General features: G+C 45.0%; 1 protein-coding gene across 11 annotated transcripts in view; it reads right to left on the reverse strand.

The window, feature by feature from the left end:
* Nucleotides 1-26773, reverse strand: part of PLCB4 (phospholipase C beta 4) — a 235423-nt gene that overhangs the window by 166395 nt on the left and 42255 nt on the right. For 10 of the 11 annotated variants that reach the window (XM_079969714.1, XM_079969711.1, XM_079969709.1 and 7 more), the window contains exon 2: nucleotides 15226-15281. The gene's annotated coding sequence lies outside the window, so the exon portion shown is untranslated. Of the gene's footprint in view, nucleotides 1-15225; nucleotides 15282-22720; nucleotides 22740-26773 lie in introns of those variants that run through there. The other variant, XM_079969715.1, reaches the window with a different exon arrangement.

The following is a 26773-nucleotide window of genomic DNA, read 5'->3' on the forward strand; positions in this document are numbered from 1 at the left end:
GGTGGTTTGACAGTGGTTCTCAAAGCCTGATGGGGCCTCAAGGCCACTGATGCCTTTTGGGCAAGAGAAGACGAATGAACTCCAAAAGAAGTTGCGGGCGAGATGCAGGATTGCCTTGTCTGGAGTCCAGTTCCCTGGCACTTAAGGTTTGAGCCCCACCTGCACTACAGGTGGCTGGCCCTTGCGGTCCCTTCTAACTCTACAATTCTATGGTTCCTCCTTCTTGCTTGCCTCGTCTTGGCACTGAGCCACTGGTATGGAATGATGCCCCGTAGTGTGGTTGGTCCTCCACAGTAGAAGAGGACAGTTTCCCTGTGTGCTAGGCCTGTGAAACATGGCCCAGGACCAGTCCAGAATCCAAAGGTTCCGCTAGGAGATAGTCCAACAGGGCCAAGGCAGGACACGAGGCAGGAAACCAGGCAAGGACAGGTACAGGATCTCAGGCAGGATCTGGTATACAGCAATGTTGCTCCCGCAACCTGGGGCAGGGTCTGACAGCCTTTTATCTTTGTCGGGGTAACGGCCGGTCCTGATCCCCTGGCGACTCACCTCCCTGTTTTGCCCAAAGGTGAGCACTCCTCCTGCGAGTACTCAGGTCTCTCCTTCTCTCAGACCTTAGTCTCTGCAGCTCGGGAGACGTCGGTGGGTTACTAGACCCAGGGGCCACCTCAGCCTCCCCTGACCCAACCAGTAATGGGGCAGCTGTAAGTGATGGCCCAGTTGAAGGCAACGAGGTAATCCCTGCATCTGGAGCCAGGGCAGGCTCAGGCCCCTGACTCGGCCCAGCTGGTGTTTGCTGCAGGGGAACCTGTGCAGACTGGAACTCTTCAGGGTCAGGCCCCAGACTTGGTTCAGATGGTGCCTGAGGCAAAGGATCTGGGGCAGACTGAGACTCCTTTGGCTCCGAGCCCGAGTCCCAGGCCATCACACCTTGCCACCAAGGGACAGAACGAAGCATGGTGCCACATTATTGGTGCCCCATCAGAGCACTGGTCAATAGGAGCATGCTGACCCTTTCCCCAACAACTGAAAGTCAGGAAGGGTGCCCACTTTAATGGGCATCCACAGCAACCAGCATAATTGACATCAGGTCTAAACGCCTGCCCCCCCCCCAGCTCCACCACTCAGACAACTGATGCCTTGGAGAGGCGATTGAAAGTAATAAAACATAGAAACTAAGATTGGCAGTGGTTGTAGCCTTAATACTACAGGGTCCCTCAAACCTGCTCTTCATCAGAAGGCAGTCCAAATCTGGGCACTCCTCTCCAAACTGGGATGTTACAAGCTGTGGCTGAGCGGTTGCAGGTTCAACACAGCCTGCTCTGCTCTTTCTCATTCCTGCTTTGCAGAGAGGGTTGGCCTAGATGGCCTTTGGGAGTCTTTTCAAGCTCTCCAATTCTTTGATTCTATAAGATCGATTCTGCCCTTCGAAGGAAGTCAAACTCAACCTGCCTGTTCTCTTCCCACTTGATGAGAATCAGCTTGTCCTCGTCAACTGTTTATATTAAGCAACATGCACTTGTATTTAGGAAATAGCAGCTAGGGAGCTTGACATAATGTTTGTTGTTTTTTTAATGAACTTCTGACAACGAGGTAGACCATGATTTAAAACCAGCCCAACTTGGAAGTGTGGTGAGGAACAGGGCCTAAGCAAAACAATTCAATTGCATTTATTTAATTAGCAATCCTTGGCATTTCATCCCCTATTATCTCAAAACGTGGACGAGTAGTGGCAGCATATTTTCAGCGCTCTCTCTGGTGCTGCAGCCTCACTTCATTCTGCAGGCAAACATAGAGATGCCATTTCCCTTTGCCACAAATGGCAGGCAACCCTGGCGTCAACTCTATAGGGCCGAGGTGTCTTCCATCCCCTTAATAACTGCAGGGAGGGGGCCAAGCCCCCTCAATGTTGAGGAAGCGTGTGACCTCCTCCCGATGATGTGGCATCATATCGTTGACATCACACACATGCAGTGCACTCTGGGCCCCCTCAATCATGGGCACATGTCAGCACCTCTGATAGGTTTTGGAAAGGGGGGGGCGGGCTTTTGGACGCTGTCAGACTCCCTCCCTAAGCCAGGCAGAAGCTTCCCCTGACTTTGGGAAGGAGGCACCAGGCTATAATACTTTAATACTCCAGGAACATTTACTGGACCAGCCTAGTCAGTTGGCAGCACACCACTAAAATCTATGGCTTAAATACCAGGTATCCCTTAACACTCAGTTACATAAAGTGATGCCATGTAACCACAGAACTGAACTTAATTGAAAAGGATACCCTGGAGCACCTTCTCTCATGAAACCACCAGGCCCTTCCCTTTGCACATATTGCGGGCCCCTTTTTATGTCAAGTCCTTATTGATTTTGCAAATTTATATTCTACCTCGTCGCATAACTTTGAAGTGGCTTCCAATAACTCACAGTGAAATGTAATACTCTTAAGCAGCAACCCTTAGGAAAACCAAACAGACCATCAACCCATTTTTTTAAACCCATCGTAAAAGCTACTGTAAAACAGTCAACAGTACAATTGCGGCCACAGGGCTTCTGTGTGTTGGCCTTCACCCATTCGACCCCTGGAGAAGTGATGGAAGACAGACAGCTACACTTGTCCTAGATGTTTTGCTAAGGAGCTCCAATGCTATAGATCACGCCAACTGACTGTTTCATATAAATGTTAAATAGTACTGGAGAGAACACAGATCCCTATGGGACACAGCACAGCAAGGATAAAGCTGACACAGGCATTCCACAGGTGCATCCATCCCAACAGAAATGAACTAACTGAAACTGAAATACTTTATTGTCACTTGTACAACTTGTATACAGTGAGATTACAAAAGCACTCCCCACTCAGCTCTCTTAGTCTTAATTCCCCTCGTTTACTAACCCATACCCACCAAGCCCGAAACTCAGTTGCCCTGTTGTTATCTTTTCATTCAGCAGCCTAACAACCCATGGATAGAAGCTGTTCTTTACCCTGTTGGTGCAACTAATCATGCTTCTATATCTTCTGCCCGAGGGCAGGAGATCAAGAAAGTGCCGGCCAGGGTGTGAATCATCCCTGAGAATTTTCCTCACTCTCCTGAGGCAACGTTCTTCTGCTATTTCATCCAGCGGATTCACGAGACAGCCCATAATATGTTGTGCTATATTCACCACCCTCTGTAGGCACTTCCTATCAGATGATGTCAAACCAGCATACCACACCGTGATGCAGTATGAAAGGACACTTTCTCTTGTTGACCGGTAGAAGGAGATCATCAAATGTTGATTGACATTGTTCTTCCGCAATACTCTGAGGAGATGGAGTCTTTGTTGGGCTTTCTTAACCACCTGGGTTGTATTGATTTTCGAAGTAAGGTCTTCACTGAGATAAACTCCTAGGAATTTAAAGGAAGAGACTCTCTCTACACAGCCCTCCCCGATGTACAGTGGGGCTAGTTCTCCTCTCTTCCTCCACCAACACCATCTCCTTTGTCTTGCTGATATTAAGGTGCAAGTTGTTCCCTAGGCACCATAATGAAGGGTTAGATCTAGGGCTGCAGTCAAAAGAGTAAAATGAGGCCACCACCCTCCCATCAAGCTATACCATTCTCAAGGCTGACCACATTATTCTGCCACCCGAAGCAGAAGACCACACAAGCACCTCTCTCTCCAGGAGTACAAATGCAGCAATGTTAAATTAACTAATAAGTTGCTAGGTGTGTGTTGTTGTTGTTTTACGACACTCAAAATCAGCAGCCTGAGGCTAGCTGTCTCAATCTGTCTAATGGTAGAGCTGCCCTAGGTTAGACCCTTAGCTACAAATACAGTTTCTAGCTGAAAATTCGGTTTGAGTCTAGCCAAAAATTAGGTTTGAAATTGGGTCTGGCTGCAATTTGATCATTGCCCTTTAAAAGGCAGCAACAAGCTGCACTCAGGACAAAAGAAGATCCAGCCCCTTCCATTCTTTCTTCACAAGAGTCAAAATAGCACATTATGGCTCTCCAAGCACAAACATGCTCAAAGGTCTGTCTTCAGTATTAAGAGCAACTGCCAGAATCGTCCTCAGTGTGCTACCTGCTGATCAAACTTTACTTTACAGCTCAGTTGGTAGAACACGAGACTCTTAATCTCAGGGTTGTGGGTTGGTGCCTCATTCTGGCTTAAAAGATTGCTGCATTGCAGGGGGCTGAACTAGATGATTCTCATTGTCCCTTACAACTCTACAATCCTATGACACACTTGTGGCCCAAAGACTGATAGTTTGCATTTCTTAGTGCAGAAAGTACTGATCTGATGTGTAGAGATCTTTCCTATCCTAATTAATTCAAGAGAAGAAGAAGTAGAAGAGGAGGAGGAGGAGGAGGAGTTTGGATTTGATATCCCGCTTTATCACTACCTGAAGGAGTCTCAAAGCGGCTAACATTCTCCTTTCCCTTCCTCCCCCACAACAAACACTCTGTGAGGTGAGTGAGGCTGAGAGACTTCAGAGAAGTGTGACTGGCCCAAGGTCAGCAGCTGCATGTGGAGGAGCGGAGATGCGAACCCGGTTCACCAGATTACAAGTCTACCACTCTTAACCACTACACCACATCGGCTCTGGAAGGGTTCTGGAAGCTTCTCTATGTGAAATAAACAAGCAGAAGATTTGTGATGTTTGGCTTATCCTTCAGAGAAGCTGAGTACAGCTGGTTTAAATTGGTTCTCTTATCTCTTCTGTCAAGGTTATGCTGACTATAAAAGTAGGGCCAGAAAGAGCCTGGGTTTCTCTTTCTTTCTTTCTTTCTTTCTTTCTTTCTTTCTTTCTTTCTTTCTTTCTTTCTTTCCCTCCTGATGTGGTGTTCTGTACATACTATGCTTAGTGCTAAGGTTTAGACTTACTGTAAATTAATGTAATTTTAAGTTAAGTCTGCTGCAACTGGATTTCTTATGGACAGTGCCAATCCTGAATGTTTTGGATCTGTGACCAGTATGCTCATTTGCCTTCAGTAGCAGTAAAGCTCTGCTGGATGAAAGACAATTGCTGCTGGTCTATTTTTCAGGAATCCTGCAACATGTTTAAGTTTTTACTCTGCTAACTATATGTCGGAGTTCTGCTGTGGATCATATTGAGTAGAATTCCATGGCAATAAAAGACCCTAAAATTCTCCTGGTCTCACTTTGAAATTACAGGATGAGACCTTTGGAAGCAGAGATGGAAATGATATGAAGCAAATTTCCATCGCCAACATAAATCAGTCCAAATAAAGCATATAAACCTGCTATCCCAGCTTTGATCACTGAGATTATCTACATTACCATCACTGGTAGTTCTCCAAATTGGCAAGACTCGTTTGACATCAACATGAAGCCGAGCCTTTAGTGTCATCAGCCCAGTTCTTTGGAAGGCTCTTCCAACAGAGATTCAGCCTTCTGTTTTAACCTTTAAGCAGTTCCTGAAAACATTTTAATGCTCCTAGGCATTAAAGGTAAAGGTAAAGGGACCCCTAACCATTAGGTCCAGTAGCAGACGACTCTGGGGTTGCGGCATTCATCTCGCTTTATTGGCCGAGGGAGCCGGCGTACAGCTTCCAGGTCATGTGGCCAGCATGACTAAGCCGCTTCTGATGAACCAGAGCAGCACATGGAAACGCCTTTTACCTTCCCACCAGAGCGGTACCTATTTATCTACTTGCACTTTGACATGCTTTCGAACTGCTAGGTTGGCAGGAGCAGGGACCAAGCAACGGGAGCTCACACCGTCACGGGGATTTGAACCACTGAACTTCTGATCGGCAAGCCCTAGGCTCTGTGGTTTAACCCACAGCGCCACCCGCATCCCTAATATATAGCCTAATACTAATAGTTAAGTGGTGGTCTGTGATTTTTCCATTTTTATGTGGCTTTTATCGCATAAATATAACTGCTTTGATTTTTTTTTTATTTAAAAAAATTAAATTGTGGGATACAAGTATTTTTTATAAAGAAATAGCGGAAGGGGGCACACAAGCCCAAGCCTCGCTAGGCTCATTCGTGTCACACTAAACTATAGCTCACCCCGACATCTGAAGAAAGCCAATACAGTGATACCTTGGTACTCAAACGGCTTGGCTCCCAAATTGGCTCCCGAACACTGCAAACCCGCAAGTAAGTGTTCTAGTGTGTGAACGTTTTTCGGGAACTGAACGTCCGACACGGCTTCTGCTTGAGTGAAGGAAGATTCTACAGCTAATAAGAAGCTGTGCCTTGGCTTTTGAATGGTTTCAGGAGTCGAACACGCTCCCGGAACAGATTAAGTTTGAGAACCAAGGTAACACTGTACAGTGGTACCTCAGGTTAAGAACTTAATCCATTCTGGAGGTCCGTTCTTAACCTGAAACTGTTCTTAACCTGAGGTACCACTTTAGCTAATGGGGCCTCCCACTGCTGCCGTGCCGCCAGAACATGATTTCTGTTCTCATCCTGAAGCAAAGTTCTTAACCTGAAGCACTATTTCTGGGTTAGCGGAGTCTGTAACCTGAAGCGTCTGTAACCTGAACATCTGTAACACAAGGTACCACTGTATGTCTTTATGAATTAGACTTACTGTTTTTTTCTTCTAAACTCACTTACTACAAGGGCAGCACTGTCCCCAACCCCCCGGGGGTACTCAGGGGTACGCAGAAATGGCACTTTTTTTTCTAGAATAAAAGTGCTGGTTATGAGTGTGCTGCTTGCTGTAACAACTTCATGGTGAGTTCCGGCACCCTTTTTCCTATCACTGTGCAAAGGTACATTTTTGTCTATTTTTGTCTGCCTGACATTATTTTAAAAATGATAGAAGCCTGAATTACGCATACAGCCAATTTGCTGGGCAGCTGGGTCGTGTAGTTCAATTAAGAGAGCTGCTGCTGCTTAATTACTGTTTGCTTGGCAGCTCTCTGTTACCAGCGACATTACCAGTGCTGTAAAACCATACATTGCTTTTAAATCCCCAGTACAGTGGTACCTCTGGTTACATACCTAATTCGTTCCGGAGGTCCGTTCTTAACCTGAAACTGTTCTTAACCTGAAGCACCACTTTAGCTAATGGGGCCTTCTGCTGCCACCATTCCGCCGCCGCACGATTTCTGTTCTCATCCTGAAGCAAAGTTCTTAACCCGAGGTACTATTTTTGGATTAGCGGAGTCTGTAACCTGAAGCATATGTAACCCAAGGTACCACTGTATACAGTCAAACCTTTGCTCCCGAATGGCTTAGTTGCAGAACAAAACAGCTCCTGAACGCCACAAACCCGGAAGTCAGTGTTCTGGTTTGCGAACATTTTTCAGAAGCTGAATGTCTGTCACAGTTTCTGCTTGAGTACAGGAAGCTCCTGCAGCCAATCAGAAGCCGGCCTTGGTTTTTGAATGGTTGCGGGAGTCGAACGGACTCCCGGAATGGATTAAGTTTGAGAACCAAGGTACCACTCTAATGGAAGGACCTGCATGATTCTCTTTGTTTCCTTAGATCTAGAGGTGAGACTTCTGCAGTGTGGATTTTCTATTCAGGGTGTTAAAAAAAATTCAGTTTATATGCAAAAGGGTCATTAGTATGCAGAACACTAACCGCTTGTTTTATGAGATAGCTTGCTTGGGGAAGTCTCCTCACTGGAGAAGAAGGGAAGAATAGCCATCCAGAGGATAAAGATGTAGTATATTTAGAGGGGGTTCCAGGGAGGGAGGAAGCAACGGCAAAGAAGGAGTGGGAGAAACAGGAATTAGGCTGTGGGCAAACTTCACCACGGTGACTTAGGCACAGCTTGAGAGGAAGGAAAAGGCAGCAATCTGAGGTTCAGCCACCCCAGTGGCAAATCAAGGGGAGGGGTTTAGCTGACGAAGAGAGGCTAATTGCCCACCTGATAATAAAGGGATTAATAGGGAAGTAAGACTGCTTAAATAAATAGATCTCAGAAGGGCTCTGAGGACAGGAAGAGCTCTAAATGCATCAGAGTGAAGAGCTCACCAGGCAGGGAAGCCCTGGTTACATAGTGGGAGGGAGATGCGGGTGGCGCTGTGGTCTAAACCACTGAGCCCCTTGGGCTTGCCGATTGGAAAGTTGGCAGTTCGAATCCCTGCTCTGTCCCAGCTCCTGCCAACATAGCAGTTCAAAAGCACGCCAGTGCAAGTAGATAAATAGGTATCACTGCAGTGGGAAAGTAAACGACGTTTGTGTGCGCCCTGGCACTCATCACAGTGCCTTGTTGCTCCAGAAGCAGTTTAGTCCTGCTGGCCACATGACCCAGAAAGCTGTCTGTGGACAAACGCCGGCTCCCTCAGCCTGAAAAGCGAGATGAGCACCGCACCCCATAATTGCCTTTGACTGGACTTAACCATCCAGGGGTCCTTTACCTTTACATAGTGGGAAGGGATAAGCTCTCATACTGCTCTTATTGTTAATTTGATTAAATAGGTTTATTTAACCAGAACACTGCTATGTGTGCACTGCATCCTGCAACACTGAGATCCATTTTAATGCCACTCAGGCTATAAATAGAGCTAACAAGACAATAAAAAACACACACACACACACACAACAGGGTGAGGGGTACAATTCACTGGGGAGCAAAAGTTTTGCACAAGACATTGCACACTTTTGGCTCAGCCCCAGTTACATCTACAGTTGCACTGAAGGAAAGTGCTTGCAAAACCAGACCGAGAAGAATATTGTTCTTGTTGTTTTTTTTTAAAAAAAAGCAGAAGAGTGAGCGAATTCATAACCAGATTAAGGAAGAATCACGGCAATGGGCATTCCTGCTGGCCAACTGGCATTGCAAACGCATCAGACGGCATTGCAACAGACACAGAGAAAGTCCTGCCAGAGGGCTTTGCTTGATAATGCCACATCTTGGCAGCACCCAGTTGGAGGCACTGGCGGGCTGGGGGGTGGGGAGGCCCACTGCAAAAGCTTTTATTGCAGGAGACTGTGGCACTGAGCTCCTGCTTGCTGCTCCTCTCCACACAGAAGGCCCAACAGATGTTTCCCGGCAGTTTGCTTCCCAAATCAGATCCTCTGTTCCAAACCCAGCCTTCTTTTGAGACACTTTCGCCTCTGCGTTTCACTGCTTCCTCCTCAAGTTTTACTAGGCTGCTCTTTTGTTTTTAAGACAGCTTTTGATTTTTGTTTGATTTTAGGACCCTCGTACCTATGGGACCGCCTCTCCTGGTATGTCCCACGGAGGACCTGACGGTCTTCAAACAAAAACATATTGCAGATCCCAGACTACAGAGAGGTTAGGCTGGCCTCAACCAGAGCCACGGCTTTTTCAGCCGTGGCCCTGATCTGGTGGAATGCTCTGTCACAAGAGACTAGGGCCCTGCAGGATTTGACATCTTTCTGCAGGGCCTGCAGGACACAGCTGTTCCACCAGCCCCCAAAGATTGTGGGAAGCAGCACTTCCTCAGCGGAGGAAGGAGGTCCCGCCTCTAGTGGCGAAGAGCTGGAGGGCTCGGAGGATGCAACGTAGAGCCAAAACACAGTGCCTGAGCAAAGCGTGTTTGACTGTATGTTTATTTACTTGTATGTACGTCTGTTTTTCATAACTGTATTTATTTTAAATTAATAAAGATATATTTAAACAAAGAAAAAAAGAAATACACTGGAAAAATAAAAATAAAAAAACTCCTAGCAGAGTGCTTGGTTTATAAGAAAGAACGCAACTATTTTATAATATGATCACAGAACATCCAGAAATTATAAAACAATGCAACTAGCTAAGAACAAAAATCGCTCCCAAAATATAATACTAAACAAGCCTCTTGCATATATACCTTAAGCATGTATACAAACACAAGTTGTGATTTTGCTTTTGCCAGGTCATCACATTTATATTAGATCTGAACCGAGAAAAAAACCTCTCATCTCCTCATTGACACAAAGAAGCCATTCTCTTTTCAGATCTGTCAGAGTTGAAAATCCCTGTTTGTAACAATACGTCGGGGAGAACTATAGAAGACTAGACAATGCTCTCCAAAAGAGACATGTTTGTGGTTGCATATTCCCTCCTGAAAAAAAATATTTTTGATACAATGCAATATGATATGATACTACACTGATATGTTTAAATGTTTCTTTGATTGTCCCTGAATCTTCCTGCCACATTTGCCATCCTCTCCTCCCACCCCCTTTGAGAACCACTGGCTTCAGAATGGCAACTTAAACTGATGGAATATGCACAGCTTGCGGACCTAACATATAGAATAAGAGAACAAGAAGAACATACATTTAAAGAAGATTGGAAAGTGTTTATTAATTATATGGAGGGAAACTTGTGTATATTTGAAAACGTGGGCAGCATTAAGATAAATTCAACAGTGTAAATAAGTTTTGATGGATGTAATAATGGAATACTGAATCGTGTAGTTATATAAAATATGCAGGGATTTATGTTATACAAAATGAACCGTGGAAAGAGAAGAAGGGAAGTCATTGATATTTTAAGGTTGTTTAAAATGAGTATTCTAAAATGCAAAACAGAAAATTTAATAAAAATTATGAAAAAAGGAGGACTTTTCTGCTTTTCTGCAATCTGCCAGTTTCCCCCTCACACTAAAACCCCTTAAGCTGCCATCTTGCCATACCAGGGGGTGGTGATCAAATGACAGGCTTTGCCCCCCTCCCCACCGCCACCTTTTATTCTGATGTCTATCATTTTAGAAGGTTCCAAGAGAGGGCATGATTTCCACCACCACCCCTGCCAGGGCCTGGATATCTCCTTAGATGGGCAAGCCCTACCATTCACCAATGCCTTCTAGGACATGCAGTGACTGTCCACAGACTCCTGCTGGCTACCAGTAAGAGAATTCTTCCTGTGGGATGTAATCAATTGGTACAGTCAAATCAACATTCCTTGTTTCCCTAGAGCGGGCACAGGCAGGGGGATAGAATAGATAGAATCGTGGAGTTGGAAGGGACCCTGAGGATCATCTAGTCCAACCCAAATATGCAGCTGTCCCATATGGGGATCGAACCTGCAGCCTTGGCGTTATCAGCACCATGCCCTCACCAACTGAGCCATCCAGGTGTTTTAACTTCCTGTTCCACTGGTCTGGAACATCCTCCCCCTACATGTGAGCTGGGAGATGGGCGTAGGTAAAGGTAAAGGACCCCTGGATGGTTAAGTCCAATCAAAGGCAACTATGGGGTTGCGGTGCACTTTCAGGTCGAGGGAGCCGGCGTTTGTCCACAGGCAGCTTTCCAGGTCATGTGGCCAGCATGACTAAACTGCTTCTGGTGCAACAGAACACTGTGACGGAAACCAGAGTGCATGCAAACGCTGTTTACCTTCCCACCGCAGCGGTACCTCTTTATCTACTTGCACTGGTATGCTTTCGAACTGCTAGGTTGGCAGGAACTGGTACAGCAACGGGAGCTCACCCCGTCATGGGGATTCAAACCGCCGACCTTCTGATCAGCAAGCCCAAGAGGCTCAGTGGTTTAGACCACAGTGCCACCAGCGTACCTAGATGGGCGTGGCTCTGGTTGACTCCATAAAAGAGCCGAGTCATGCAGCCATTTTCTCAGTCTTTATTTCCTTGCTTCACTTGCTCACTTGTCTTGCTGTTATTTTGCTGCCATGCTGCTCTCCTGCAGCCATTTTGTCATCTTAATGTAATTTTGCTGTCTGCTGACTCTCAGCCAGCAGCACATGAGTTTAGTCTCTGTTTGAGATGAGCTCACTCTTTATGTAACTACTATGTAAAGCCTGCCTTTCAGGGATCAAATTGGGAACTGAAATGTGAGTCAACTTTTTGTTACTTTAGTCAGAAAGACTCTTGTGTCTTTATTCTTTTAAGAGGGATTAAAAGCCTCAGCGCCTAGGGCTTGCCGATCGAAAGGTCGGCGGTTCGAATCCCTGCGGCGGGGTGCGCTCCCGCTGCTCGGTCCCAGCGCCTGCCAACCTAGCAGTTCGAAAGCACCTCCGGGTGCAAGTAGATAAATAGGGACCGCTTACCAGCGGGAAGGTAAACGGCGTTTCCGTGTGCGGCTCTGGCTTGCCAGAGCAGCGATGTCACGCTGGCCACCTGACCCGGAAGTGTCTCCGGACAGCGCTGGCCCCTGGCCTCTTAAGTGAGATGGGCGCACAACCCCAGAGTCTGTCAAGACTGGCCCGTATGGGCAGGGGTACCTTTACCTTTACCTTTAAGAGATTCAAAGAAATCTGCAGACTAGCTTCCAGCTATATTGGTGTGAGTGAAGGAAGCATAATACTTATCCAAAATATCCTTTCCTACTGTCCTTAACATTCCTACATTTCCATGCTTTTTCTTTCTGCTGGACATGTTTCATTTCTAATGAAAGGGAGGTACTGAAGAGTCAGCTGTCACCATTTAGGAATGAGAAAACAAGAGAGAGAGAGAGATTTTAGGAGAGCTGTAGTCACTCCCAAACTAAATTTAAATAATATTATTTTAAAAAACCCTAAAAGTAAAGTAAAATTAAAAAGTTACCTTCTGCAAACCCCTGTCCACACATACACAACCTAGGATCTACTGAGCCAAACACCAGCTTCCCAGGTGTTTGGGCAGTATCAGGTATGTGGCAAAACTTATAGGTATATCTAATTATTGCTGGGCCACCTTCCATTGCCAATGGGCTGGTTTGTTGGCTTGACGAGTACCAAATCACACAGGCCTGATTGACAGAAATCAGATGGAATTTGTACAACAGACACAAATTGCCCTTACATTACAGAAATTGCCAGAAGCATCCTTCAGCAACTAAACTGCTCCGTCATTTTGTAACACAGAATTATTCTGAACCTTATGTAGACACCTCGAGTCTCATTTGGCGACAAGCATGCAAAATCCAGCTACATTCTTTGGACTGATGAATCCTTCCCCCCCACCATCTCTTCTTTTAAATCACCAGTACGCAGACTTCATTCCTGCTAGGCACATCAAATTCAGTAAACTTCTAAAATACTAATGAGATGCCGTTCTATTCTGGCATGTTTTATACATATAAATGAAAACCTGCTCAAACACACACTGGTCCAAGGTCTGCACGTCACATTAAACCACAGCATTAAAACAACAACAACCCAACTATAGTTGAATGTGAATGGGTATCAATTCCTGCTCAAAAATTTCCCATGGTGCACCTCCCATTCTCCTGTTGTTGTTACGCCACAAATGAAACAAGCCAGAGTCTGGCTCACGGTGTTATCTTGGGCTTGTAATATGTTTCACACCAGCCTCTGAGAAAATCGCAAGCAAATATAGCCAAGAACAAACCTCGATTACTGTTCATTGTTTGGAGAGAAACAAACCAAGAGCGAGGGTTCAGACAACAGGACAAGCCAATCTCTGGTTTGTTTCATCTGCAGCATGATGGTAGTGGAGGAGGAACACTGCAATAACTTTTAAGCAGCATGCACCGGCATAGTACTCATGCTCAGTGAACCATAGTTTGTTTCAAACCACAGTTTAGTGTGACGTGAGAACCAGGCCACTACCTACAAAACCTTCACTGCCTCAGGCTGTCAAATCCCACTGAGTGGCAAAACCTAATTCTTAACCAGGGTTGAAATGCACAGTGGTGAATTGTGTGTGATGCACAATCTGTAAGAAGCCAAACTTGAAGAGCTGGGCACATACACATTTCTTGATTACTTTTAAAAAATAAAATAAAATAAATAAAAAATGCAGGTTTAGGGGAGCCAATCTGGATCGGGACCTGGAAAGGGGGCTTAAACCTTTTTCCCCCTGCCACAATTCTGATCCAGATTGTGGAACTCAAATTGGAGCTCCCCGCTGCAGTGCAAACAAGTGCAGGAAGTCTGATCTGGAACAGAAATGCAAAGGGTTCCCTATCTGCCTGCCTGCCTACACACACACACACACACACACACACACATATACACACGGGTCCCAATTTTAAGTTGACAAACTGCAGGCACAGGGGAGTCAATCTGGGAGGGGAGGCAGAGCTGCACATCCACAATTTACTTTTAAAAAGCAGCTGATGCCTCATCCAATAAGGTAGAAAACTAGCTACAGGAGATTTGGGGGAAGTTGCCCCTGAAGATGCTGCTGAACTACATCTCCCATCAAGCCTAGTCAGCACAGACAGTAGTTATGACTGAAGAGAGCTGTAGTTCAACAGCTGGAGAACCAAAGGTTCTCCCCTCCTTTTGCTTCAGCTGCAAAACATACAGAAATAGGGCAGCTTTGTATTCTGTGTATTCAGAGACAGAGGAGCAAGGAAAGCAGAGAATGTTGGTTTCAACCGTTCCTAACAGCCCCCAATTATATTCCAGAAACAAGGGAGATTACAAGGGGTCAAAAAAAATGGATGTACTGTGCCATATTAGAAGCAAAAAAACTTGCTTTGATGAATTCGAAGAGCCACAAAAAGATTCCATTGAGCACATGGATTGATAATATGGACAGACTAGCTACATATGAATGAATTGCATGTCGACGCAAATTAAGAATGGATAAATATGAAGAAATCTGGAAGGAATATTTAAGTGATAAGACAGACAGTGGTGGGAAGTAGGGGAAGGAGAGGTGGGGAAATATTGTTAAAAAGGTGTAGTCATAGGTATAAAGGTAAAGGTAAAGGTACCCCTGCCCGTACGGGCCAGTCTTGACAGACTCTGGGGTTGTGCGCCCATCTCACTTAAGAGGCCAGGGGCCAGCGCTGTCCGGAGACACTTCCGGGTCACGTGGCCAGCGTGACATCGCTGCTCTGGCGAGCCAGAGCCGCACACGGAAACGCCGTTTACCTTCCCGCTGGTAAGCGGTCCCTATTTATCTACTTGCACCCGGAGGTGCTTTCGAACTGCTAGGTTGGCAGGCGCTGGGACCGAGCAGCGGGAGTGCACCCCGCCGCAGGGATTCGAACCGCCGACCTTTCGATCGGCAAGCCCTAGGCGCTGAGGCTTTAACCCACAGCGCCACCTGCGTCCCTAGTCATAGGTATACCAGTACTCAAATCTGAATTGTCACGTTGTGTTATTAGTGTTATTATGGTTTTTGTTGTGCCTTTTGCAGTTGTTGTTTGTATTGAAAAAATGATTAAATAAATTAAAAATAAAAGACAGTAGTTACTACAGAAACAGGGCAGCTTTGTATTCTGTGTATTCAGAGACAGCTTGTTTCAACTGTTCCTAACAGCCCCCAATTAAACCTCTGAGAAAGAAGCCATTTTTTTATTTCCACTTCCATGTACCAGGAGGTTCCACCATTTCTCAGTACACTGCAAATTTTCAGTTAGATTACATGAGAGGATACCTACCTTTTCAATCAAGTTCACATCTTAGTAGCTCTCACTGTGAAGAACAGCTCTTTTGTCTATGAAAAAGAAAAGAAAAAAACAAGAAGCAGTGAAAAATGTGGCATGGTGAAGTTCACAGCACTCTAAATTAAATTGCATTTCCACAATTGATATTTACGGCGCTGTTCAAAACACACAACTTGGGCATCTCCCCATTAATGACATCAAGTGATAGCCAAGGGCACAATCCAAGGTTTAATCGCTGATTGCAACAGGAGTTAAGCATGCACTTAAACCTAATGAAATAAATGAGACGAGGGCAGGCTGGTGTCCCAAAATTTTAGTGCATCCTTAAAACGTAATTTGATCTGAAGTCCGCCAACATTTCACATTGCTCCATGCAGGTCTAACAGCCTGAAAAGAGATGTTGAGAGTGTGCATGTTCAGTCCTTTGCTATAACAATAGCAGGGGATGGGGAGAAAGCAGGACCAGCATTTTAGTCCACAAGGGATTAACATTTTCCCCAACATGGCAGTCCCACTGAAAATCCTCAGTCACTATCGCCACCCCTGAAATTGTAATTTTTTCCCAGGATGCCTCTGCAGGAAGCAATGGGAACTTTCCTCCTAGGACTAGCTGTGGATTGGGTGAGTGCAGTGTGGACAAAGCGTCCCTTTGCATCACAGTCCAGGTCTTGCTTGCTTTTTCAGTGGGGAGGCGCAAACACATGACCGCTACAGACACATTAACCTGCCTCCACACATATGACGTCACCTTCCGCTTCAGCTCCAAGCTGATGTTTGTGAGCCTTTTACCTGTCCATTTCTCTGCCCAGCTCCTCACATCTCAATTCTGTTTGTTTTGACCGCAAACTCCCATGCAACTTGCTAGTATTCAGCACCATTAATGAAGAAGAAGAGGAGTTTGGATTTGATATTCCGCTTTATCACGACCTGAAGGAGTCTCAAAGCGGCTAACATTCTCCTTTCCCTTCCTCCCCCACAATAAACACTCTGTGAGGTGAGTGGGACTGAGAGAAGTGTGACTAGCCCAAGGTCACCCAGCAGCTGCATATGGAGGAGTGGGGAAGCGAACCCGGTTCACCAGATCACGAGTCCACCGCTCTTAACCACTACACCACACTGGCTAGATAAGCATCTGGGCTGCGGCCTGGGAGACCAGGGTTCAAATTCACACGCAGCAATGAAGCTCACTGAAGGACCTTGGGCTAGTCACAGTCTCTCAGCCTAACCTGCATCACTGGGCTGTTGTGAAAATAAAATGGGCAGATGGCATATTGTGTTCCGTGCCTTCAGCTCCTTGGGGGAAAGGCAGACTGTAAATGTAAAAATAAAATAAAAAGCACATGAATTCAAACTGTACCCCAGTTTCATTTTCACGGAGTGTTCAAAAGCCAGCTTCATCCAAGTTAGGTACTCCCAGACTTAGTTGAGTAGCACATGCCCAAAGCAATAATTGGAGTGCATCCTTTGCTGTCCAAAAAAATAATACTGTAATAGCACAGAAAGCTGGGGCTGAGTCAAATTACATCCTGGAGCTTTGCAGCCCCCTTTCAGAGGCTGCCAAACAGGATGAACAGGCTCCTTTCAGAGATGCAACAAGAATACCCATCTCCCTCTGTCCCTCTGCTGCACTGCAGCCTTGCAGCGCAGGGCTGGAAGCAAGACAAATGCACTTTGCCTGAGAGCAAGGCTCTCTCTCCTGTGCTGAAGTCTTGCAGCATGACACTGAAAGAGAGCAAGCATCACCCTGTTGCCTTGGCAACAGGGAGATGTGAGCTTTAAGCACTCTTCCACAGCTCCTCGCCCAGAGCCGGAAGCATCTCCGAGCCAAGATAAAATGGCATGGAGGTCCACGGCAGTGCATTGCCGTGGTTGTGCACAACCACAGAAGAGGCAAAATGAAATTGCAGGATGGTGGGCCACATTTCACACTCCACGATTCCCCCCCTTTCCCCACTATCATGTGTGGCAAATGCTTCAGCTCCACCTTCCACAAAATCAGCACGAAATAGCTAGCAATGAAGCAGAAGGGCAGAACGAGCTCATGGGCTCAGCATGTAGAAGGTCCCAGGTTCTCTTTTTTCATTTATATAATTTTTTATTAATTATTCTGTTTTGCAATTTAAAATATTCATTTAAACATCCTTAAAATATCAATGACTTCCCTTCTTCTCTTTCCATGGTTCATTTTACAATACCATAGTAAAGGTAAAGGGACCCCGGACCATTAGGTCCAGTCGTGGCCGACTCTGAGGTTGCAATGCTCATCTCGCTTTATTGGCAGAGGGAGCCGGCGTACAGCTTCCGGGTCATGTGGCCAGCATGACTAAGCTGCTTCTGGCAAACCAGAGCAGCGCACGGAAATGCTGTTTACCTTCCCGCCGGAGCAGTACCTATTTATCTACTTGCACTTTGACGTGCTTTCGAACTGCTAGGTTGGCAGAAGCAGGAACTGAGCAATGGGAGCTCACCCCATTGCGGGGATTCGAACCACCAACCTTTTGATCAGCAAGTCCTAGGCTCTGTGGTTTAACCCACAGTGCCACCCGTGTCACAGTACAATACCATAAATCCCTGCATATTTTACAAAAACTAAACCATTCAGTATTCCATTGCCACATCCATCAAAACTTATTTACACTGTTGAATTCATCTTAATGCTGCCAATGTTTTCAAGTGTACATAATCCCCCCCCCCCCATGGTCTCAAGGTTCAATACCCAGCTCAATCTTCAGACAGGGCTGAGAGTGTCCCCTATATTATACCCCAGAAAGCCACTACCTTTCAGTCAAGACAATAATGAGTTAAATGGGCCCATGGTCTAACATGGCATAATGCAGCCTCCTGTGTCACTGTGGGCCAGTGCAGCCCAACACAGTGCCCTCCATATAGAGTTAGGCTCTTGACTATTATGGTTATATGTGCTGGAGCTGATGGGAAATGGAGTCCCAACAACATCTAGAGCAGTGTTTCCCAACTTTGGGCCTCCAGCTGTTTTTGAACTACAACTCCCATCATCCCTGACTAGCAAGACCAGTGGCAAGGGATGATGGGAATTGTAGTCCAAAAACAGCAGGAGGCCCAAGGTTGGGAAACACTGATCTAGAGGGCACCATGTTGAGGAAGACTAGAATAAAGAAACACCAAATCCCATGGAAAGGATTGTCAAGAGGTTCATATCTCCCACAACAATGAATCATTATATATATATATATATATAAATTTTATTAGTATTTTTCCAAAAAACAACACAAAAGATATCAAAAAATAACAATACACAAAACACAAAATCTAACATTCAAAAAACCAAAAAATTCCATATCTTACAAGTTAATAATATAAACACTAAAAAAACAAACATTGACCAATCCTACAGCACCTCCTTTATCTCTCATTGTGTCTTCCTGTTTTCCTTATCATCTCTATCCTAACATCCTAACCTTTCACTTCACAAGGTTATTCCAGACTCAGCCAGATTTCTGTCCTCGAACCTTGACTTTTAAGGTATTCATTTAGGCGCTCCCATTCTTTTTTTACTTCACTTTTTGGTTTTTGTCTTATTATGTCTGTCAATTTGGCTAATTCTAAGTATTCTGAAAGCTTACATAACCGCTCTCCCCTAGTGGGTAACTGATTCCCTTTCCAATACTTAGCTACCAGGATTCTTGCTGCAGACGTCGCGTATAAGAAAAAAATAGTTTTGTCTTATGGAATATCATCATTTAAAATTCCTAAAAGGAATGCCTCTGGCCTTTTACTGTATGATATACTTAGTATTTTCTTTATTTCTTCCTGGATCCATGAACAATGAATCATTGTATTGTAGCATGGGAAGAGATTTAGTCCAGCCCTCTGCAATGCAGGAATCTCAACTACAGCATCCATGGCTGTAATGGTTCTAGGGGTTGCTCATGCGTAAACTGGTGCCACACCTGGCTGGGTTGTCTGAGTGAACCTTTTCCGTCCGGACAGCCACTCACCCGTGGCTGTCTCAATCGCTGGCAGAATCCGTCAGTGGGCGTTTCTTGAACTTCTTCCAGCAAAGAAGCTCTTTGACGCCTAGTCTCCGCCTACTCTCCCTGCGCGGAAGCCTTCTGCGCAAGGAGGGTGTGGGCAGCGGAGGACCCGTGCTCTCCCCACTGGTCCCCGGCGAGGAGTCATGGGACCGCCTCGCCGATTCCCCCATCTGCCCCCCCCCTTCTCCACTGGTGCTACGCTGATTTTCTTCCCCCGAAGATGGGCTGCTTCTCCCCATCCCGGGACGCTCTCCGGAATCCCTCTGGAGCCCTCTCTCTCCCTCTGGCTCCGATGGCAGTTCCCTGACAATGGCCATCCAACCTCTGTTTGAAACCCTCCAAGGAAGACTTATACAGTACAAGTCCAAATAAGGTAAGTGCTGGAGTTGTAATGAAGTTGAGGGTATGTTTTATCATAGGTGGTGGGCTTGTAAAAGGGTAAAAGTGTATTGGGAAATGATATATAATGAATTGGGGGAAAAGTGTTTAAAAATACCTTTCCAAAAAACCTCAAAACACGAGTCCTTTTCGTTGGGGATAATTCAGATGGAAATTCCCAGATGTCAAAAAAGGTTATTTTTGTATACACCGCAGCCCGTGTTTTTCTAGACCAAAAATGGAAAACAAGCGAGGTCCCAACCAAAGACGAATGACAACTTAAACTGATGGAATACGCGCAGCTTGCAGATTTAACATATAGAATAAGAGTACAAGAAGAATGTATGTTTAAAGAAGACTGGAAAGTATTTATTGAATATATAGATGAAAATTATGTACTTTAAAAAACGCTGGTAGCATTAAGATAAATTCAACAGTGTAAATAAGTTTTGATGGATGTAACTATGGGATACTGAATGGTTTAGTGCATGTAAAATATGCAGGGATGTATGTTGTGCAAAATGAACACGGAAAGAGAAGAAGGGAAGTCATTGATTTAAGGTTGTTTAAATGAATATTTTGAAATGTAAATTAGAAGGAGCGTCTCCACCCCCATCGTTCTGCTCAGACACTGAGGTCCAGCTCCGAGGGCCTTCTGGCGGGTCCCTCACTGTGAGAAGTGAGCTTACAGGGAACCAGGCAGAGAGCCTTCTCAGTAGTGGCGCCCACCCTGTGGAACGCCCTCCCAGCAGATGTCAAGGAAATAGACAACTATCTGACTTTTAGAAGACATCTGAAGGCAACCCTGTTTAGGGAAGTTTTTAATGTTTGAAGTTTTAGTGTGTTTATAATATCCTGTTGGAAGCCATCCAGAGTGACTGGGGAGGCCCGGCCAGATGGGTGGGGTATAAGTAATAAATTGGTTGTTGTTGTTGTTGTTGTTGTTGTTGTTGTTGTTGTTGTTGTTAAAAATATATTTCCATCCCCATTTTCATTAGGAAAATGTTGGAGGGTGTGATGTCCTTATAGACCAAAACAGTTTGGTTGACTGCCACCATCAATCTTTCCCTCACAACCATTTCTGATTCTATAATGCAGTTGTTTTCACAGCGTGGACACATTTTTTAATGCATTGTTCTCATTTGTAAAGGAAAAGGAGAGGGGGGGGGGTAAAGCACAGTCACCAAAGCACATCGTCTCCATGGTTTGGCAGCAACAGAACACCAGGACTGGCTCCTCTTGTCAAGTTTCTACGACAAAGCATGTTTATGCAGTTGACAAATGATAATAGTTCCCATGTGCAGTTCAATATTCACTTAATTTAAGGCTCTGCAGAGAACAGGGAAATCACAAACATGGCCAGAGGGAGATACAGATTTGGGGGGAATGTGAGTGAAAGTGAAATGACTTCTCTTATCATCTAGTAAATGAAGTCTGACAGTGACCAGGTCCTTGCAAACGCAGCCATGAAACATAACTGAATTATGTCCCTGGCTGCAGGAAGACTCCTGCCCCATTACTTATGGAGGGAGATGCAACAGGCAAGGGGGAAGATATCCCTGCCACACAGTTTGCCTATTCTAGCTGGCATGACCTGGCGGGAGTTGCCTGTTTTGTACATCCTCGGTACTTATATTTATCCACAGCACCATAACAGTGTGAAAGGGAAGAGGCCAAAAGATGACAGTCTGCAAATAAGACTGTAAAATAAGATTGCTTTAAAAACAACAACAACAACAACTGCAAACGATTTAGAAATCACCTTCAATGGTTAAGAGCCAACCCTGCATAGAACTGAATTTCAGGCAAATAAAAATGGCATTTTCAAACAGATATTTGAGGTTTTCCAGCCTTGCTGTCTGTGAGCAGACACAGCTTCCATAAACACACTGCTAGAAGCAAATAAACCATAAACACGCTGCAAAAGGAGAGAAAATTACAGCCACCATCTACGAACAACATGTTTCTAAAGTACACTCAACAGAGATAGGTGGGGTTATTTCACCACATTCGAGCTGAAATGCACTTATTTTCCCCTGGAATGGTGCACTTTTCATTAGCAAAGATCAAATGGAGCTTGTACTGTTCCGCCAAATGTTTTGGTCCTTCGTAGACAAGGATCATACACCACCCATTATAACCACAACTATCATAAGATGCCCCACAAGTCAGATCTTATCTTCCCACTAAAGCAAACTTCACCAATCGTTCAACTAAAATAAACCACATGACAATTGCCCGTTTTTAGATTGTCACATCTTTTCTACACCCCGGTTCCCACCTGTTCCCAGTCACTGCACGATTCCAGCTACATTCTCCTTGGAGGTTATCAACATTTGGGATTTCATCCTGCACAAGGGCTCAAGCAGGAAAAACAGGTGTGTAAATTGTCTGCAAAATCTTCTGCTGCCATATATTGCCCAGGGTGTATGGAATCGGTGCTTTTGCCCAACACAGCTGCTTCCCTGCTGAACCCCTAAATGGACTTTTTGCAGTAAAGTAAATTGTGCAAGAAGATCAAACCTATCCATTCTTAAGGAAATCAGCCCTGAGTGCTCACTGGAAGGACAGATCCTGAAGCTGAGGCTCCAATACTTTGGCCACCTCATGAGAAGAGAAGACTCCCTGGAAAAGACCCTGATGTTGGGAAAGATTCAGGGCACAAGGAGAAGGGGACAGCAGAGGACGAGATGGTTGGACAGTGTTCTCGAAGCTACCAGCATGAGTTTGACCAAATTGCGGGAGGCAGTGGAAGACAGGAGTGCCTGTTGTGCTCTGGTCCATGGGGTCACGAAGAGTCAGACACGACTAAACGACTAAACAACAACAACAACAAATTGCCAGGAGAATGTACCTGAAAGTAGGGATATCGTCTAACCTCCCTCCAATCAAATCTGAATGAATGGCCATTGAACAGCCAACTTTCCTACAAGCTTTGTGCAAACGACCTGGGATTCCACCTTTTTTGTTTGTTTGATCTTCTCACTTTAAAGATGCTGGGTTCTGTTTTCACTGCTGGACTTGACAGGCCTTCTGCCTAGTCCAGCAGAGCTGTTAATGTTTGTATGATGTGTAAACCAGCCCTGCATTTACATTACAATTTCAGGCAGGAAGAGATATAGATGTCCACAGGCTGTATGAAACGCTTCCTTTCCTCTCTGGTCAACAACCAAGATGCTTCCTTCATTTGCACCATCAGGCTTCTAAATCTCATCCGACAAGCTTGCAGCTTTTGCAAGCACTTTAGGAAGAGGTGCCCAGTATCACATCGTCAGCAGCCAAAACCTGTGTGGTACATGAAGGAGACAGAGATGGCACCTCAGGTTTCAATTCTTTCCCATTCCTCCATCCTTTCCAAACAGCTCCAGACAATTAGTGTAAATAAAGATAACAATAATTAAAACTTACTGGTCTTCGGGGGAAAGAGATGAGGGAACAAGCTTCCTTCCATTTCCTGTTGCATTCCAACTAATTGTTAATTACTTTCTTAAATACTTTTGTGGGCACAAAGTAATGTATTTTTCATCTTACATTTATTTTCTAGTCCACAGCTCTTCAAGGATATTGAAGAGTTATTTGTGCTCCTATGAGGAGGAGGAGGAGGAGGGGCGGGTGGGTGGGTGGGTGTGTTTTGAATGGTTTGTCTTTTTATAAAAAACAAAACAACAACCCCTAAGCCTCACGCTGTGTCTTTCTCAGCCGCATTTTCCCATACACTTACTTCAAGGTTATAAAAACTTTCATTTCTATCTGCCAAGTTCATGGGAGTAAAGCACGAGATAGCGTCTCAAAATTCAAGAGGCCGCCTATCTTGCTTTGGTTACTAATTTGTTTCAAGGTTTGGGGCAAAAAAAGTGTATTGGCTGGTGAGAGAAGCCAGAATTAATCCCACACCTGAAGGACTGGATAAAAAAATCCATTTTATTAAATTTTAAAAACATTAAGGAAGGCACAATTGCATTAAATAATTTCCTTAAACTGACATCTGTATGCAACACAAACCTATTTTAATCTATGAAAGGGTTGGGGAAACATTCCGGCAGGATTCCATGGCTCAGACCTTAATGGTCTGTTTTGTGGTCTCATCCCTAGTTCATCCCCCCCCAAAACAACAACAACAACAACAACAACAACAACAACAACAACAACAGAGCTTATGCTCCCCCCCCCTTGATTTTTTTTAATTTTTATTTCTGTAGTTCGGCAAATTTAGGAGTACCCCTAAGACTGTGAAAGGGAGAAAGGGGCATTCCAAACTCTCAAAGAAAATACAGTACAAGCACCTATTTAATTTGTTCTTTTTAAAAAAGAAAAAGAAATCAAAGGCTTAATCACAGTTAAGCTTTCCAAGTGCCCAAGATGAACAGGTTCATAGTAGCAATGTGTTGGCGAAAAGAAAACTTAACACATTGTTGCTTTGTTCTTTATTGCTGCACTAAAAAGAAGTTTCAGGAAGTGGATTAAAATTTAAACGTTGTTCAAACAATCACAACAATGCTTCATTTATAAAACCCTGTCATGGTTGCTATGGGTGAAAGACATATTATTTACACACATACACAGAGAAAAGTACAAAAATATATGAGGGGTGGGTGGGATTTTCCAGCTGTCTGTCAACTGCTTCTGCAAGCAAACTGGATTAGGGATAATCATCCGATGGCCTTCCTATTTGTCTGGCAAGCAAACCGGCTGCACACTCACTAAAGAGAGAGCTACAGATTGCTGTGTAAACCTGACTGGCTTGAACTAGAGGATTTTTACTGTGGTTTAAACCACAGAGCCTAGGACTTGCCGATCAGAAGGTTGGCAGTTCGAAACCCCACGACGGGGTGAGCTCCTGTTGCTCAGTCCCTGCTCCTGTCAACCTAGCAGTTCGAAAGCACGTCAAAGTGCAGGTAGATAAACAGGTACCACTCTGGCGGGAAGGTAAACGGTGTTTCCGTGCGCTGCTCTGGTTCGCCAGAAGCGGCTTAGTCATGCTGGCCACATGACCTGAAAGCTGTATGCTGGCTCCCTCGGCCAATAAAGTGAGATGAGCACCGCAACCCCAGAGTCAGCCACGACTGGACCTAATGGTCAGGGATCCCTTTACCTTTACGTTACCTCAGGTTAAGAACTTACCGTAATTGTTCCGGAGGTCTGTTCTTAACCTGAAACTGTTCTTAACCTGAAGCACCACTTTAGCCAATGGAGCCTCCCGCTGCTGCCCTGCCACCACTGCATGATTTCTGTTCTCATCCTGAAGCAAAGTTCTTAACCCAAGGTACTATTTCTGGATTAGTGGAGTCTGTAACCTGAAGCGTCTGTAACCCGAGGTACCCCTGTACTCCCATCAGCCTTAATTTATTCCTAAGACGCTACCCAGGAAACATTTGCATTTTTTTATCTTTACAGCCACCGATAAACTGAATGAAAACATCATAACTAATTGTAGCCATGTGTTTCATATAAGATAGACTCCAGTTGGTAAAATATGTTAATCCCCAGGGAATGGGGCCTACCAAAATGAATTCTTTAGGGTACTGGATTCTCAGGAGACAGGGAAATGTGTGTTGTGAAGGGAGGAGAGAGGCTAGCGTTTGTACTTCCTTGGGGAAAGAAGTAATTTCTCTTCTCGTTCATTTCTGTGAATTAATCAGTTTGAAAGATACTAGCAAACCCCTCAAGAGCCCCGTGGAATAAATGCAGAAAAGACACAACCAGTCGTGGAATGCTATTGAATTATTTTGCAGCAACAATAACAAAAATGACTTACTTGGGATCATTTAAAAAACCATATGCTTGCTGTCTACATTATCTAATAACAGACGCCAAAAGTAGACCGGGGTGCGATGGGGGCAGGGAGCCTGCCAAGTCTAAAAACTGGGGGTTAAAGAAAAAGGCTGTGTTGTCCAGACCAAAGGGGGAAAAGAAGCACCATAAAGAATTTAAAAATGGGGAGAGGAGGCTCCATTGCTCACTGTTGCAAGACTTTTATCTTAGCTCTACGCTTTTTGGAGTTAACGGAACCTTTTTCGAGAGTGCTCAACAGAGATAATGGACAAACACAGAATAATATTCAATTATACTGTAATTGAGCAGTGCACAGAAAAAATAGAGGGGGTGGGATGGGAGAGAATAAAGCAACAAGACAAACTTCCTACATCTCTCTTAGCGGGCCTTTTACCGACACTCAGATCAGGTGAGAGCTCTGAGCATGTTAGTGTTATATCACAACTGGACAAACCATTTCAGAAAGCTAGTGGAAAAACAGTGGGCTTGAGCAGCCAGGTTACAACACGTTTGTACTACACATCGCGAAAAGTGCTGTTTGTCAAAATGCATCCCGGCTATTGAACACATATGTTCTCATTAACTACCCCCCCCCACCCCACAAAAAAAACCCCCAAAGAGACACCACTTTGAAGTGGTATGCTGTTAACCTACAGAGAAATGGAAAGTCCTAAAATCTGCCAATCTGCTGTTTCTTGGGGATAGCGGAGGATGTCACGAATCAAACCAGTATTTGCAGAAATGTTAGGGAAACAGAGAAAATTAGCTGCCAGGGTCTGTGCTGGAGGGGGTGAGAGAATATAGACTTTTGGCGAAATTGAAATCCACGCAGTTTCAAATTATGAAATCTAAATTTTACTTACCATATTAAGAATATGTAGAACCTAACACTTAAGCAGGGACGTGGGTGGTGCTGTGAGTTAAATCACAGAGCCTAGGACTTGCCTATCAGAAGGTCGGCGGTTTGAATCCCCGCAACAGGGTGAGCTCCTGTTGCTCGGTCCCTGCTCCTGCCAACCTAGCAGTTCGAAAGCACATCAAAGTGCAAGTAGATAAATAGGTACCGCTCTGGTGGGAAGGTAAACGGCATTTCCGTGCACTGCTCTGGTTCACCAGAAGCGGCTTAGTCATGCTGGCCACATGATCCAGAAGCTGTATGCTGGCTCCCTCGGCCAATAAAGCGAGATGAGCGCTGCAACCCCAGAGTCGGTCACGACTGGACCGCAACAGGGTGAGCTCCTGTTGCTCGGTCCCTGCTCCTGCCAACCTAGCAGTTCGAAAGCACATCAAAGTGCAAGTAGATAAATAGGTACCGCTCTGGTGGGAAGGTAAACGGCATTTCCATGCACTGCTCTGGTTCACCAGAAGCGGCTTAGTCA

The sequence above is a fragment of the Podarcis cretensis genome (assembly GCF_951804945.1).
Source record: "Podarcis cretensis genome assembly, chromosome: 3".
NCBI lineage: Eukaryota > Metazoa > Chordata > Lepidosauria > Squamata > Lacertidae > Podarcis > Podarcis cretensis.